Genomic DNA, 15391 nt, shown 5'->3' on the forward strand with positions numbered 1-15391 from the left:
GCGCGCGCACCTTCACAAACCGACAAAATGGCTGACATGTTATACACGGGACTCCGTCCTTGTTTTTTTCTCTCCAATGTCCCAGTATTTTGCCGTATATTTAGTGAACGGAAACACTGGACAATTAGTGCGGTAAGTTTAGAATTACTTGTAGCATGACTGGAAGGTATCCTTCGGTGGTTATGAGGTTTAAAATGAAGCAAACTAAATGATTTACTGTGTGTTTGGCCGGGGCCTGGCGGCATGTTTGAAAACACGTGAATAATAAAACTGTGCGTGGTCGTGTATGACAAGTTCCGGTTGACCAGATTCGGACCCATTTTTGCAACAATTCACATAATTTAAAAATTACTTCTCACATCCCCAATATCCTTTATGTGAGTAATAACATCTACTAAACCAGCGACTCCCCCCCCCCCCCCCCCTGTCCAAAAAAAAGTGGCAAATTATATCATTACAATAATTGACAAATAAATTATGGCAATTTTCGGGAAGTTTGTCGGCGACAAAGAAGTAGAACACGTCAACAGAGTGATAAGATATTTGTGTAAACACCAAAAAATGCTGTTAAAATTCTCACCTTCAAATTTGAAAACCAACCAGGCCGGGCGCATAACATTTTTTTCGGGAAATGATAAGAATGTGTAAACAAATATTTGTTTTAAATACTGAGCAGTCGTCGTCTTGATTTTCCAACTGGATACAATTACCAAAATTGTTTGTCAGGTGGTGGTGCACTCAGTATAGGTAAAATCATACGGCTATTGTATACAGTTTAGTTATTTAGTTGCACTGGAAGTTAGCCCTGGTGGTCTTACACTTTCGTATTATACTACTGTGTACATAGGAAGAGTCCTTACTAGGGCTACACTGGAAGCGTGCAATATTACTTTATATTTCAAAAAATTCAAGGAATGTAAAATCGCACGCACCTCATCCAACAGCCGTCGATAAAGTTTGTATTATTAATAAAGTTTTATGAATGAGATTGGGAAAGTTGGTTTGCCACAGAGGGCGCGCTTCTGATTAGGAATAGAATCAAACGATCTGCTGGTTTCCGGGCGACAATTCTTTTCTTGAAGCCACTTGAAAAGTATTTTTCTTTGCCGATGGATACTTGGTGGCTGTTTTGAAGTATGTATGTAATATAAACTTATCATTGTTTGTTTGTTTTCCAAGGTTTTGGTATCTTTTTGAAAACACAAAATACAGTGTGTCCACAACAACTTTACTTACAGTTATATTAAAAAAAACATCGTATCATGATTGAGACGAAAATTATTTTAGCATGTACAAATAAGTATGGGGGTGTTGGTGTTTTACTATTTATGGTAAAATGTTTTACATGCTAATAATTGTCTCAATGGAGTGCACTGAGATATATATTATTATTATGTGACAGTCATGCTATGGTATTTGAAAACAATCCATTTAATATTTGATGCAGATTTGTTGCTGTCGTTCTGGCATTTCTAAAGACATCAACAACAAAACCGAGGGATGCTTCGCACCATGAATCAGGATTCATCTTAAAAATAAATGGTAAGCTGAGTTATATAATTTGTATGTGCTAAACTCAACCAAGTTGATGTGACCTATGATAGGGCTATGCTGGCTCTCCACATCGTGCTGGCTCTCCACAAAGGATGTTCGTAACGAACAGCCATAGCCTGAGTTGCCAAAACGAACATGGCCTTCAGTTTAAACTCTCCCCATCCATTACGTGATTTTTGAATTTTGAAGTATAATTTGGTGATAAATAATTGTAATACAGGCACCTATTTATTTATAGCTACTTGTTTACACGGCACCCCAACAAATGTCCATGACACACCCCCCTTTGAAATTTTGGAAATTCGGATACATGCTCTGGACAATTAAAAGCCCCCCCCCCATCCCATAGACCCTTCCCATGAAATATGTAAATTGCATAGCGCGTGCACACTAACATTTTGGTTGGCAAAATGAGTGAATATCGCGCTGTTTTGTACATGGCTAATGGCTGGGTGACCCACAACTCTATGGTGTTTGCCAACCAATAGGGTCTGTACGCATGCCTTAATGTAGTTAGCATATTTCATGGGAAGGGTCCATTGCTTTTACCTCCACGTGAGATTATCTTGGGATACAAAAATAGTAAAAGGCATAATTGGTGCTAAAAAATGGCTAGATAATAAAATGCAAACAGACACTTCAGTGATTGATCCTGTTGTTAAATCTAAGATTACTGAGTAGTACAGTAAACAAATGTTTTGAACTTGTAGTGTGTACCGTTCAATTACAATGCACCTCTGGCTCCCATATATCATCACAAGAAAGGATTAAACTCAATGGTAAATGCATAATTCTTAACTGTTTTTTGTTGGCATTTGAACCACTTTATGTTGGTATTCCATCTTGCCAGGCGTTCGATATGATCTGCCTTTGAAAACATCATTGCCCCAATAAAACCTAGACTTGAGGAAGGAGAGACAACAAAAGGTTCTTTATACCTGGGTTTGTTGTTGTCTTGTGAGAAAATATGAGTAAGGTACTGATCATGAACTTCCGAACCTTGGCCGTTAGGATTGTGCCTTGCGTATTTATCAAATTTTGCTCAAATTTATGCTCAAATTCTGCTAAAATTTTGCCTGAAAATTCACAAAGGGTTGTGCCTCGCATATCAATATAATTTTGCTCAAATTTTGCCAGAAAACTCATCACGGCGTTAGCCTTGCGTATTCATCAAATTTTGCTCAGGTTTTGCCTCGAAATGCACCTGGACTTTATTTAGGTTTGCTTATTTACCCAATAATCCTCAAATTTTGCCTAAAAATACATCAAGGCTGGCGTCTTTATCAAATTTTTCTAAAATTTTGCCACAAAATTCAAGAGGCTTTAGCCTTGTGTATTTTTATTTATTTTTTTCTTCAAATTTAGCCCAAATTTGATAAAACTGCTGGACTTACCCCTTGTGATTTTTTCAACTTTAGGCCCAAATTTAATAAAACTGCTGGACTTACCCCTCGTGATTTTTAAATTTTAGGCCTAAACCCTATAAAACTGTTGGACTTATTTTACCCCTTGTGATTTTTTCAACTTTAGGCCCAAATTCGATAAAACTGACAGACTACCCCTTGTGATTTTTTCAGTTTAAAGCCCAAACTGGTCTAAAATGCTGAACTTTAACCCTGCAATAGATTTTGCAAATGACATAATACTGGCTTACAGTTACACACTCTATCGGTTTACTTGACCTTTCAGCGCCAGTATTTCCTGAAACCAAGTATGGATGGAATCTCCCCTACTGACACCTTGAAGGCTGCAGGGTATAAGGAGAGCAAACACGCATGAAAACATCAGTATCATCAAGACATCCTAGCAGCTCATCTGTTGATCATGAATGAACAAAAGTAAGATATAGATGAGTGACTTGTGTTGGTTTGATATTTCACGTTTTTTAATCCTCCTAAACATGTAGTGGGTTGTGTTTAGCAGCTCAATACACAGTTGACATCTTGTCAAATAAGTACACCATTACAAGCAAGCAAGCAAATACGCGGGGTTTTTTTTGGCGCTAACTTGGTGGTGCCTGCGTATCGATAATGGTGGTGCCTGCGGATAAGATTAAAGGGACCTGGACACTTGCACGTGGCATGTGGGGTCCTACTTCCGGCTCGGGCCACTGGGTGGTTGATCTTAAAGGTGCATTTGGGCTCCTCATCTGAGGATGGTGCCGGTGTTATCACAAATGGTTGACCAACGGAAGTAGTCCGCTAGTCTTTCCACTAGCGGACCGCGTTAGTATAGTAGGGGACTCCCCTGGTTCTCAGGGGGGCGGACCTGACCCATCCGACAGGATGGTGCAAAGGCCCCGACGATCTAGAAACCGTGTGGGGCTGGTATCCTGGGACCTGCACGTTGGTAGCCCTGCTAATTGAACAAACCTTACCAGGATAAATAGGCAAAATTTGAAACTGAAATAAATTGCTTGCATTGGTGTACCTAATTACAAGATTGCGCTAAAATCATACTCTGTTCAACTAGATTATTAAAAAGAAGACTAATGCAAGAATAATTACTTTGTTTTTTTTTCATATGAACCAACTGTGAGGTGGTATAACTGCATCTCCTGAGGACCCATGTCATCCATGAAGGAGCACCTAAGTCAACAGTATCAGCAAGGCCTGAATGAACGAACCCAGGGAGATTCAAGCTCAATAGTATGGAAGACTTACACCTGCTGCAGCCTTGGAACTTTCAACATGTGAAGCAAACATGTAGATGATTTGAACAAAACATTACAGATCTTTGTACCCAATTTTTCCCTGCAAATGCAACAAGGCATTATCCTTCACTCAAATTCTACTCAGGTTTTGCCCGAAAATGCAACATGACTATATTTTGCTCAAATTTTGCCTGAAAATTCATCAAGGCTTTGTTTTGCTCAAATTTTGCCCAAAAGTGCTACAAGGCTATAGTTTTGTGTTTTTACCAAATTTTGCCTGAGAATTCAACAAGGCTATATTTAGCTCAAATTTTGCCCAAAAGTGCTACAAGGCTATATATAGCCTTGTGTTTTTATCCAAGTTTTCCTAAGAATTCAACAAGGCTATATTTTGCTCAAATTTTGCCCAAGAGTGCTACAAGGCTATATAGCCTTGGGTTTTTATCCAATTTTGCCTGAGAATTCAACAAGGCTTTATTTTGCTCTTTTTATCCAACAAGGCATTATCCTTCACTCAAATTCTACTCAGGTTTTGCCCGAAAATGCAACATGACTATATTTTGCTCAAATTTTGCCTGAAAATTCATCAAGGCTTTATTTTGCTCAAATTTTGCCCAAACGTGCTACAAGGCTATAGCCTTGCGTTTTTATCACATTTTTCCTAAGAATTCAACAAGGCTATATTTTGCTCAAATTTTGCCCAAAAGTGCTACAAGGCTATAGCCTTTTGTTTTTATCCAATTTTGCCTGAAAATTCAACAAGGCTTTATTTTGCTCAAATTTTGGCCAAAAGTGCTACAAGGCTATAGCCTTGCGTTTTTATCCAATTTTGCCTGAAAATTCAACAAGGCTTTATTTTGCTCAAATTTTGCCCAAAAGTGCTACAAGGCTATAGCCTTGCGTTTTTATCCAATTTTTCCTGAGAATTCGACAAGTCTTTGTTTTGCTCAAATTTTGCCCAAAATTGCTACAAGGCTATATAAAGCCTTGTGTTTTTATCCAATTTTGCCTGAGAATTCAAAAAAGTCTATACTTTGCTCAAATTTTGCCCAAAAGTGCTACAAGGCTATAGCCTTGCGTTTCTATCCAATTTTGCCTGAAAATTCAACAAGGCTTTATTTTGTTCAAATTTTGCCCAAAAGTGCTACAAGGCTATAGCCTTGCGTTTTTATCCAATTTTACCTGAGAATTAAACAAGGCTATATTTTGCTCAAATTTTGCCCAAAAGTGCTACAAGGCTATAGCCTTGCGTTTCTATCCAATTTTGCCTGAAAATTCAACGAGGCTTTATTTTGCTCAAATTTTGCCCAAAAGTGCTACAAGGCTATAGCCTTGCGTTTTTATCCAATTTTACCTGAGAATTCAACAAGGCTATATTTTGCTCTAATTTTGCCCAAAAGTGCTACAAGGCTATAGCCTTGCGTTTCTATCCAATTTTGCCTGAAAATTCAACAAGGCTCTTTTTTGCTCAAATTTTGCCCAAAAGTGCTACAAGGCTATAGCCTTGCGTTTTTATCCAATTTTACCTGAGAATTAAACAAGGCTATATTTTGCTCAAATTTTGCCCAAAAGTGCTACAAGGCTATAGCCTTGCTTTTTTATCCAATTTTGCCTGAAAATTCAACAAGGCTTTATTTTGCTCAAATTTTGCCCAAAAGTGCTACAAGGCTATAGCCTTGCGTTTTTATCCAATTTTACCTGAGAATTAAACAAGGCTATATTTTGCTCAAATTTTGCCCAAAAGTGCTACAAGGCTATAGCCTTGTGTTTTTATCCAATTTTGCCTGAGAATTCAACAAGTCTTTGTTTTGCTCAAATTTTGCCCAAAAGTGCTACAAGGCTATAGCCTTGCGTTTTTATCCAATTTTGCCTGAGAATTCAACAAGTCTTTGTTTTGCTCAAATTTTGCCGAAAAGTGCTACAAGGCTATAGCCTTGCGTTTCTATCCAATTTTGCCTGAAAATTCAACAAGGCTTTATTTTGTTCAAATTTTGCCCAAAAGTGCTACAAGGCTATAGCCTTGCGTTTTTATCCAATTTTACCTGAGAATTAAACAAGGCTATATTTTGCTCAAATTTTGCCCAAAAGTGCTACAAGGCTATAGCCTTGCGTTTCTATCCAATTTTGCCTGAAAATTCAACGAGGCTTTATTTTGCTCAAATTTTGCCCAAAAGTGCTACAAGGCTATAGCCTTGCGTTTTTATCCAATTTTACCTGAGAATTCAACAAGGCTATATTTTGCTCTAATTTTGCCCAAAAGTGCTACAAGGCTATAGCCTTGCGTTTCTATCCAATTTTGCCTGAAAATTCAACAAGGCTCTTTTTTGCTCAAATTTTGCCCAAAAGTGCTACAAGGCTATAGCCTTGCGTTTTTATCCAATTTTACCTGAGAATTAAACAAGGCTATATTTTGCTCAAATTTTGCCCAAAAGTGCTACAAGGCTATAGCCTTGCGTTTCTATCCAATTTTGCCTGAAAATTCAACAAGGCTCTTTTTTGCTCAAATTTTGCCCAAAAGTGCTACAAGGCTATAGCCTTGCGTTTTTATCCAATTTTACCTGAGAATTAAACAAGGCTATATTTTGCTCAAATTTTGCCCAAAAGTGCTACAAGGCTATAGCCTTGCTTTTTTATCCAATTTTGCCTGAAAATTCAACAAGGCTTTATTTTGCTCAAATTTTGCCCAAAAGTGCTACAAGGCTATAGCCTTGCGTTTTTATCCAATTTTACCTGAGAATTAAACAAGGCTATATTTTGCTCAAATTTTGCCCAAAAGTGCTACAAGGCTATAGCCTTGCGTTTTTATCCAATTTTACCTGAGAATTAAACAAGGCTTTATTTTGCTCAAATTTTGCCCAAAAGTGCTACAAGGCTATAGCCTTGTGTTTTTATCCAATTTTGCCTGAGAATTCAACAAGTCTTTGTTTTGCTCAAATTTTGCCCAAAAGTGCTACAAGGCTATAGCCTTGCGTTTTTATCCAATTTTGCCTGAGAATTCAACAAGTCTTTGTTTTGCTCAAATTTTGCCGAAAAGTGCTACAAGGCTATAGCCTTGCGTTTCTATCCAATTTTGCCTGAAAATTCAACAAGGCTTTATTTTGTTCAAATTTTGCCCAAAAGTGCTACAAGGCTATAGCCTTGCGTTTTTATCCAATTTTACCTGAGAATTAAACAAGGCTATATTTTGCTCAAATTTTGCCCAAAAGTGCTACAAGGCTATAGCCTTGCGTTTCTATCCAATTTTGCCTGAAAATTCAACGAGGCTTTATTTTGCTCAAATTTTGCCCAAAAGTGCTACAAGGCTATAGCCTTGCGTTTTTATCCAATTTTACCTGAGAATTCAACAAGGCTATATTTTGCTCAAATTTTGCCCAAAAGTGCTACAAGGCTATAGCCTTGCGTTTTTATCCAATTTTGCCTGAAAATTCAACAAGGCTTTATTTTGCTCAAATTTTGCCCAAAAGTGCTACAAGGCTATAGCCTTGTGTTTTTATCCAATTTTGCCTGAGAATTCAACAAGTCTTTGTTTTGCTCAAATTTTGCCAAAAAGTGCTACAAGGCTATAGCCTTGCATTTTTATCCAATTTTGTTCAAATTTTGCCTGGTGTGTTTATTTAAATTAAGAGTGTTATTTTATATGTACAAGAATAAATGCTTATGCTTTTTATGGGCAAGTCAACCATTAGTTGATTTGTCTGAACTCGTAACTGTTGTCTCATTATTTGACTCGTCTACTTGGCCGCCATGTTTTCCCACAATGCAATAAATTGGGTGCGTATTAATTTTATAGGAGTTTCCTTGCGCAAAATGACTTGCTAAAAGCAACTTATATACGCACCCAATTGTATTGTGGGTAAAAATGACAGCCTGAGGGTCCCACCAGGATAAGGTGGGCCCTCAGTATTTAATTGGGGGGGGGGGGGGGTAGGGTTAAGGCAAATAAAACACAAGTTACAAGGAGAGTCATGTTCAATTTTTTATTGAAAAATTTGGCCAAAAAAAAAGCAGAGTCGTGCAAACACCTGTGCCTGTCGGTGGACCCCCTCGGCCACCTGGAACTTGTGATGACCTAAAGGCTTTAAGTGCAATGGTTGATATGTTCTCTGTTCAGTGAAGTTCAATTAGATGTACTACTAGTTTCTACTTCAATGTTGTAATGTCTCACAAAATATAACGAGCTAGACGCAATTTTGCGCTGTGTTTTAAACGCAAGTGTTGAGCAGAAGGTAGTTGTTGCTTGCTTAAATGAACTGGTGCCCTCAAGGGCCAAAGATTTCACCGATTGTTGTCTTGCAACCAAGCCGCACTGGTGGTGTCAAGAGTTGTCAACGCTTGTTCCAATGGGATCCTAACTCGACAGATGATGACGACTTCTATCCAGATGATGATGTGCTGGTCGGAAAAACAAGTTCTGCAATGGCCACTAATTTCCCCCTTGCTTTTTATGGGGCTGCAATTTGGACACTCAGATGTAGTCAATTAACAAAATGACTACAAGTAAACTTATTTTTGACCAACTTTGACTTAAAACAAAGTCGATTAGTGTGTAAATCACATAACTTGTACCAAAAGCTTCAAGTAAAATGCTAGACGTATTGACGCTAATGCGGCAAATTTATGAACAGTTTTAGTAAGCTGAATAGTGACAATTTCTCACTATTTGTTTGCCAAGAAATGATAACAAAGTTGACATTGGATTTATATAACTTCTACCTTCCTCACAAAGACCGACTTTGACCATAACGACTAAACTTTACAACACGGCTAAGATTAATCAAGACCACAGTACTTGTCTGGAAGTATGGGTAATTCAAAACACATGTGAAAGTGACGAGAATACGCGACACCTGGGGAATTATGGGTAATTCAAATCACACATGAAAGTGAAGAGAATATGCCACACCAGGGAAAGTTGGGGTAATTCAAAACACAGGTGAAAGTGTAGAGAATACGCAAAACCAGGGGAATTATGGGTAATTCATCACCCATGTGGAAGTTTAAATTATATGCCTCACCAGATGAATTATGGATAATTCAAAACACGTGAAAGTGAGGAGAAAACGCCATACCAGGGGAATTATGGTCAATTCAAAACACACGTGAAAGTGAAGAGAAAACGCCATACCAGGGGAATTATGGGTAATTCAAAACACAGGTGATAGTGAAGAGAAAACGCCATACCAGGGGAATTATGGGTAATTCATCACACATGTGAAAGTGTAAAGAATACGCCCCACCAGGGAAATTATGGGTAATTCAAAACGAATGTGAAAGTGTAAAGACTATGCTATACCAGGGGAATTATGGGTAATTCAAAACACAGGTGAAAGTGTATAGAATACGCCATAACAGGGGAATTATGGGAAATTCAAAACACATGTGAAAGTGAAGAGAAAACGCCATAACAGGGTAATTATGGGAAATTCAAAACAGGTGATAGTGAAGAGAATACGCCACACCAGGAAAATTTTTGGAATTTTAAACACAGGTGAAAGTATAAAGAAAACGCAACACCAGGGAAATTATGGGTAATTCAAAACACAAGTGAAAGTGTATAGAATACGCCATAACAAGGGAATTATGGGGAATTCAAAACACAGGTGATAGTGAAGAGAAAATGCCATAACAGGGGAATTATAGGTAATTAAAAACACAGGTGAAAGTATCAAGAATATACCACACCAGGGGAATTATGGGTAATTCAAAACACAGGTGAAAGTTTCAAGAATATACCACACCAGGGGAATTATTGGTAATTCAAAACACAGGTGAAAGTTTCAAGAATATACCACACCAGGGGAATTATAGGTAATTAAAAACACAGGTGAAAGTATCAAGAATTTCCACACCAGGGGAATTATTGGTAACTCAAAACACAGGTGAAAGTGTAGAGAATACGCCACACGGGAATTGTCCCAAGATTTTAGAGAAGTATACATTTTTATGCACACTTTCTGTTAAGGATGATGCTTTGAAAATTTGATGGCTTTGAACATTTAAAATGTAATCTCCTGCATTGATTTGCACTTGACCATGACCAGACACTAAGAACCATGACATAGACCTGACCTTTGAACTCTTCTAATACCAACCAATACAAAACAACTATAAGTTACAGGAATCCAACATCAGGGGAAGTATCCAAAACACATGTGAAAGTGAAGAGAATACGACACACCAGGGGAATTATGGGTAATTCAAAACACATGACAGTGTAGAGAATACGTCACACCAGGGGAACTATGGGTAATTCAAAACACATGTGAAAGTGAAGAGAATACGCCACACCAGGGGAATTATGGGTAATTCAAAACACATGACAGTGTAGAGAATACGTCACACCAGGGGAACTATGGGTAATTCAAAACACATGTGAAAGTGAAGAGAATACGACACACCAGGGGAATTATGGGTAATTCAAAACACATGACAGTGTAGAGAATACGTCACACCAGGGGAACTATGGGTAATTCAAAACACATGTGAAAGTGAAGAGAATACGCCACACCAGGGGAAGCATGGGTAATTCAAAGCACATGACAGTGTAGAGAATACGTCACACCAGGGGAACTATGGGTAATTCAAAACACATGTGAAAGTGAAGAGAATACGCCACACTAGGGGAAGCATGGGTAATTTAAAGCACATGACAGTGTAGAGAATACATCACACCAGGGGAACTATGGGTAATTCAAAACACACGTGAAAGTGAAGAGAATTCGCCACACCAGGAGAACTATGGGTAATTCAAAACACGGGTGAAATGGTAAAGAATACGCCACACCAGGGGAATTATGGATGTGAAAGTGTAGTATGCCACACAATGGGAATTATTGGTAATATTCAAAACGCAGGTCAAAGTGTAGAGAATGCGCCACACCAGGGGAATTATGGGTATTATTCAAAACACAGGTGAAACTGTAGAGAATACGCCACACCAGGGGAATTATGGGTAATTCATCACACATGTGAAAGTTTAGAGAATACGCCACACCAGGGGAATTATGAGTAAGTCAAAACACAGGCGAAAGTGTAGAGAAAATGCCACACCAGGGGAATTATGGGTACTTCAAAACACAGGTGAAAGTGTAGAGAAAATGCCACACCAAGGGACATTATGGTTAATTCATCACACATATGAAAGGTTAGAGAATACGCCACACCAGGGGAACTATGGGTAATTCAAAACACAGGTGAAAGTGTAGAGAATACGCCACACCAGGGGAATTGTCCCAAGATTTTTAAGTATACATTTTTATGCACACGTTCTGTTTAGGATGGCGACTTGAAAATTTGATGGCTTTGAACATTTAAAATGTAATTTCCTGCAGTGATTTGCATTTGACCATGACCAGACCCTAAGAACCATGACATAGAACTGACCTTTGAACTCTTCTAATACCAACCAATACAAAACAACTATAAATTATAGAAATCCAATGTCATCTTTGATATCAAAAGGCAATAAAATTGGTGTTCTTACTAGATATTTTGAATGTGAAGTGGCATGACCAAGCAGAACATGTTTCTCCAGCCATCATATCATCAACTGAATAGAAGTCCTCGTCATCCACCAAGTCCAGATTCCATTGGCTCAAGGGAAGACATCTCAAGGCACCTTTGATGATCACGAAGGATCCCCAGTACAAACCTGTTTACTCAAAAACAAAAGAATGACGTGACCAACAAAAGGCTAAATTATAAGGGGCCCTCATCCCGACGTCTTGAGGGATCTTGCCGACCAGAACTTTTTAGGGACCAACCACTAGCTTCCAGCTCGGGCCCTAGTATGAACGCATGCTTCCACAAATGCTCGCTCTAGCTCGTCAAATTTTACAAGGCATTACACCAGTGAAGGAGAACACTAGCGGTGCATCAAATTGAATTTCAGTGAACAGAGAACATACCTTACATTGCACCCAGGCCAGCAGGACCACCACTTGTTCCAGGTAGCCGAGGGGGTCCACCAACAGGCACAGGTGTTTGCACAACTCTGCGAGTTTTTCAGAGGGTTTGGATGAGGCCCTAACAAACATACAATGAGTTGCTCCTACACAATGAGTCCATGTTTTAAATCTTGAAAAATTCATTAAAAAGAAACCTAAACATTTAACAAAAAATGAAGAAACTGTATAAACAAATTGTGCTATTTTCTAAGCTCCGAAATATCTTCCAAGTGTCTTTCATTTAAAATAAAATAAAAAAAAATATTAAAAAAGTAATGAATTTTGCAATTCTTTTTGATAGAAATTCCCATACATGTATCTCTGCAAGATACTGAGATTTCCATATTTTTGTTTTTATTTTAGGTAAATAAAACAAAGTTAATGGCTTCACTTGCAAGAAAAGTCATATTAGTTTTTGAAAGGTTTACTGAGATTTCAAAAGTTTTGTTTTTTAAGTTTGGTCAATGACACAAAAAATGGCTTCGCTTGAAAAGAAAAGTCATTTCTTTTTTGACAGTTTCAGTCTTTTGAATGGTCTCATTTTTTTGGTAGGAGCAACTCGTACATTTAACTTAAATATTACATATGATTTACAACTTATTTAAGTATATTAAGTGTCAGCTACTCAGTACACAAAGGAAGTGTGAGCAACTCCAAGCAACACCAAGGGAAGTGTGAACAACTCAGAGTAACACAAAAGAAACTGTCAGTTGTTCATTACACAAAGGAAGTGTGAGCAACTCCGAGCAACACAGGGGAAGTGAGCGCAACTCAGAGTAACACAAGGAAAAAATGAACAACTCAGAGTAACACAAAGGAAAGTGTCCGTTACTCATTACACAAAGGAAGTGTGGGCAACTCAGAGTAACACAAGGGAAGTGTGAGCAGCTCAGAGTAACACAAGGCAGAGTGTCAGTTACTCATTACACAAAGGAAGTATGAGCAACGCGGAGTAACACAAGGGAAAGTGTCAGATACTCATAACACACAGGAAGTATGAGCAACTCAGAATAACACAAGGGAGAGTGTCAGATACTCCTTACACAAAGGAAGTGCGAGTAACTCAGGGTAACACAAGGGAATGTGTCACTTACTCACTACACAAAGGAAGTGTGGCACACACTGAAACCTTGGCTAATCTGCACAAATATTTAGCTAACTAATAAATAAACAGGAAATATTACATCAAATTTTGTTTGACTTCTAAGAATTTAGACACTTAAGTGTCTCCTATTTCAGCCATGCAACTCTATATTTTGTTAAAAGAAATAACATTTCCAGAAACTCAGGCACAGCAAGAATTGTACTGTGTTTTTTTTTTTCAATGGTTAAGAAAACCAAAACCATAAAAATTAGATGTTGCATGGCTGCTATTGCTGATGTATGAGATGGGCGAAAACCCCGCCTATCTAATACCCTCTGGGGAAAAAAGTCCCATCCGGCTCCACTATATGGCAACCAAGTGTGTGAAACTCCATACATCAGCACACGCCTAACAAACTGGAATTACCTAAATGAATGAGATTGAATCGTGAAAGAAACATTTCTTTGACAACATTTCAAGTGTCCGTTTGATGATTGACCACACAAGGGAAGTATGGACAATCACATAGAGGGAAGTATGAGCGATTCACCACACAGCAAAAGTGTGAGTGATTCACCATACAACAAAAGTATGAGGATTCCACACACAACAAAAAGTGTGAGCGATTCACCACACAACAAAAATTGTGAGTGATTCACCACACAGCAAAAGTGTGAGTGATTCACCACACAACAAAAATTGTGAGTGATTCACCACACAGCAAAAGTGTGAGTGATTCACCACACAACAAAAGTATGAGCGATTCACCACACAACAAAAGTGTGAGTGATTCACCACACAACAAAAAGTGTCAGCAATTCACCACACAGCAAAAGTGTGAGTGATTCACCACACAGCAAAAGTGTGAGTGATTCACCACACTACAAAAGTATGAGCAATTCACCACACAACAAAAACAAAACAAAATGTTTGCGTGATTCACCACACAGCAGAAGTGTGGGCGGTTGACCACACAACAAAAAGTATGAGTGATTCACCACACAGTAAAAAGTGTGAGTGATTCACCACGCAGTAAAAAGTGTCAGCGATTCGCCACACAACAGAAAGTGAAGTGATTCACCACACAGTAAAAAGTGTGAGCAATTCACCACACAAGAAAAAGTGTGAGCGATTCACCACACAACAAAAAGTGTGAGTAATTCACCACACAACAAAAAGTGTGAGCGATTCACCACCTAACAAAAAGTGTGAGCGATTCACCACACAACAAAAAGTGTGAGCGATTCACCACACAACAAAAAGTGTGAGCGATTCACCACACAACAAAAAGTGTGAGCGATTCACCACACAACAAAAAGTGTGAGCGATTCACAACACAAGAAAAAGTACGGCAATTCACCACACAACAAAAAGTGTGGGTGATTCACCACACAGGAAAGTGTCAGCAATTCACTGCACAATGCACCTTGACGTTTCAAGTGTCCGTTTGATGATTGACCACACAAGGGAAGTATGGACAATCACATAGAGGGAAGTATGAGCGATTCACCACACAGCAAAAGTGTGAGTGATTCACCATACAACAAAAAGTGTGAGCGATTCACCACACAACAAAAAGTGTGAGGGATTCACCACCCAACAAAACGTGTCAGCAATTCACCACACAACAAAAAGTGTGAGCGATTCACCACACAACAAAAAGTGTGAGCGATTCACCACACAACAAAAAGTGTCAGCAATTCACCACACAACAACAAAAGGTAAGCGATTCACCACTCAATTCATTCTAACTAAGTTCTAACTAAATAATATACAGATATTTACAAATTAAAAAAAGGTTGTGCATCTCTAGCGGTGATGGACGCCGACTCCTTGTGAGATCCGACACTCTCTGTCTGGATTTTGATCTGTAGAAGGTGAAAAAAGAACAAGAAAAGATTTAAAACCTTGGATGATATAGAAATAACCACTAAATACAAAACTGCAGAATGTGTAACCCATTTTTGTTCATGATTAAACACACCATATTATGGGGTAAGCAGTGAGGGAAATTCAGGACTAAAATTAAAAAATGACAAGGTCTTGAACTAACCCACGGCATCCACAGCTGTGCTATAATGCTCTGTGCTTTTGCTGTGGTGCCCTTTGCAAGGTCCAGTTACAAACTTACATTTTGCTCCTAGGAATTGTGCC

At 38.4% G+C, this 15391-nt stretch overlaps 1 protein-coding gene and 1 long non-coding RNA gene across 3 annotated transcripts in view; one reads left to right on the forward strand and one right to left on the reverse strand.

Moving 5' to 3' along the window:
• The first annotated feature begins 44 nt into the window (after positions 1-44).
• Positions 45-3385, forward strand: LOC139952373 (uncharacterized). Its single transcript, XR_011787886.1, has 3 exons — positions 45-132; positions 1448-1542; positions 3244-3385. It is a non-coding gene; the product is annotated as an uncharacterized lncRNA (long non-coding RNA).
• A 4785-nt stretch (positions 3386-8170) lies between these two features.
• LOC139952498 (uncharacterized) overlaps positions 8171-15391 on the reverse strand; it is a 35530-nt gene continuing 28309 nt past the window's right edge. For both annotated transcript variants that reach the window (XM_071951642.1, XM_071951643.1), the window contains exon 27: positions 8171-15105. The gene's annotated coding sequence lies outside the window, so the exon portion shown is untranslated. The remainder of the gene's footprint in view (positions 15106-15391) is intronic.

Source organism: Asterias amurensis, chromosome 20, assembly GCF_032118995.1.
Source record: "Asterias amurensis chromosome 20, ASM3211899v1".
Lineage (NCBI taxonomy): Eukaryota > Metazoa > Echinodermata > Asteroidea > Forcipulatida > Asteriidae > Asterias > Asterias amurensis.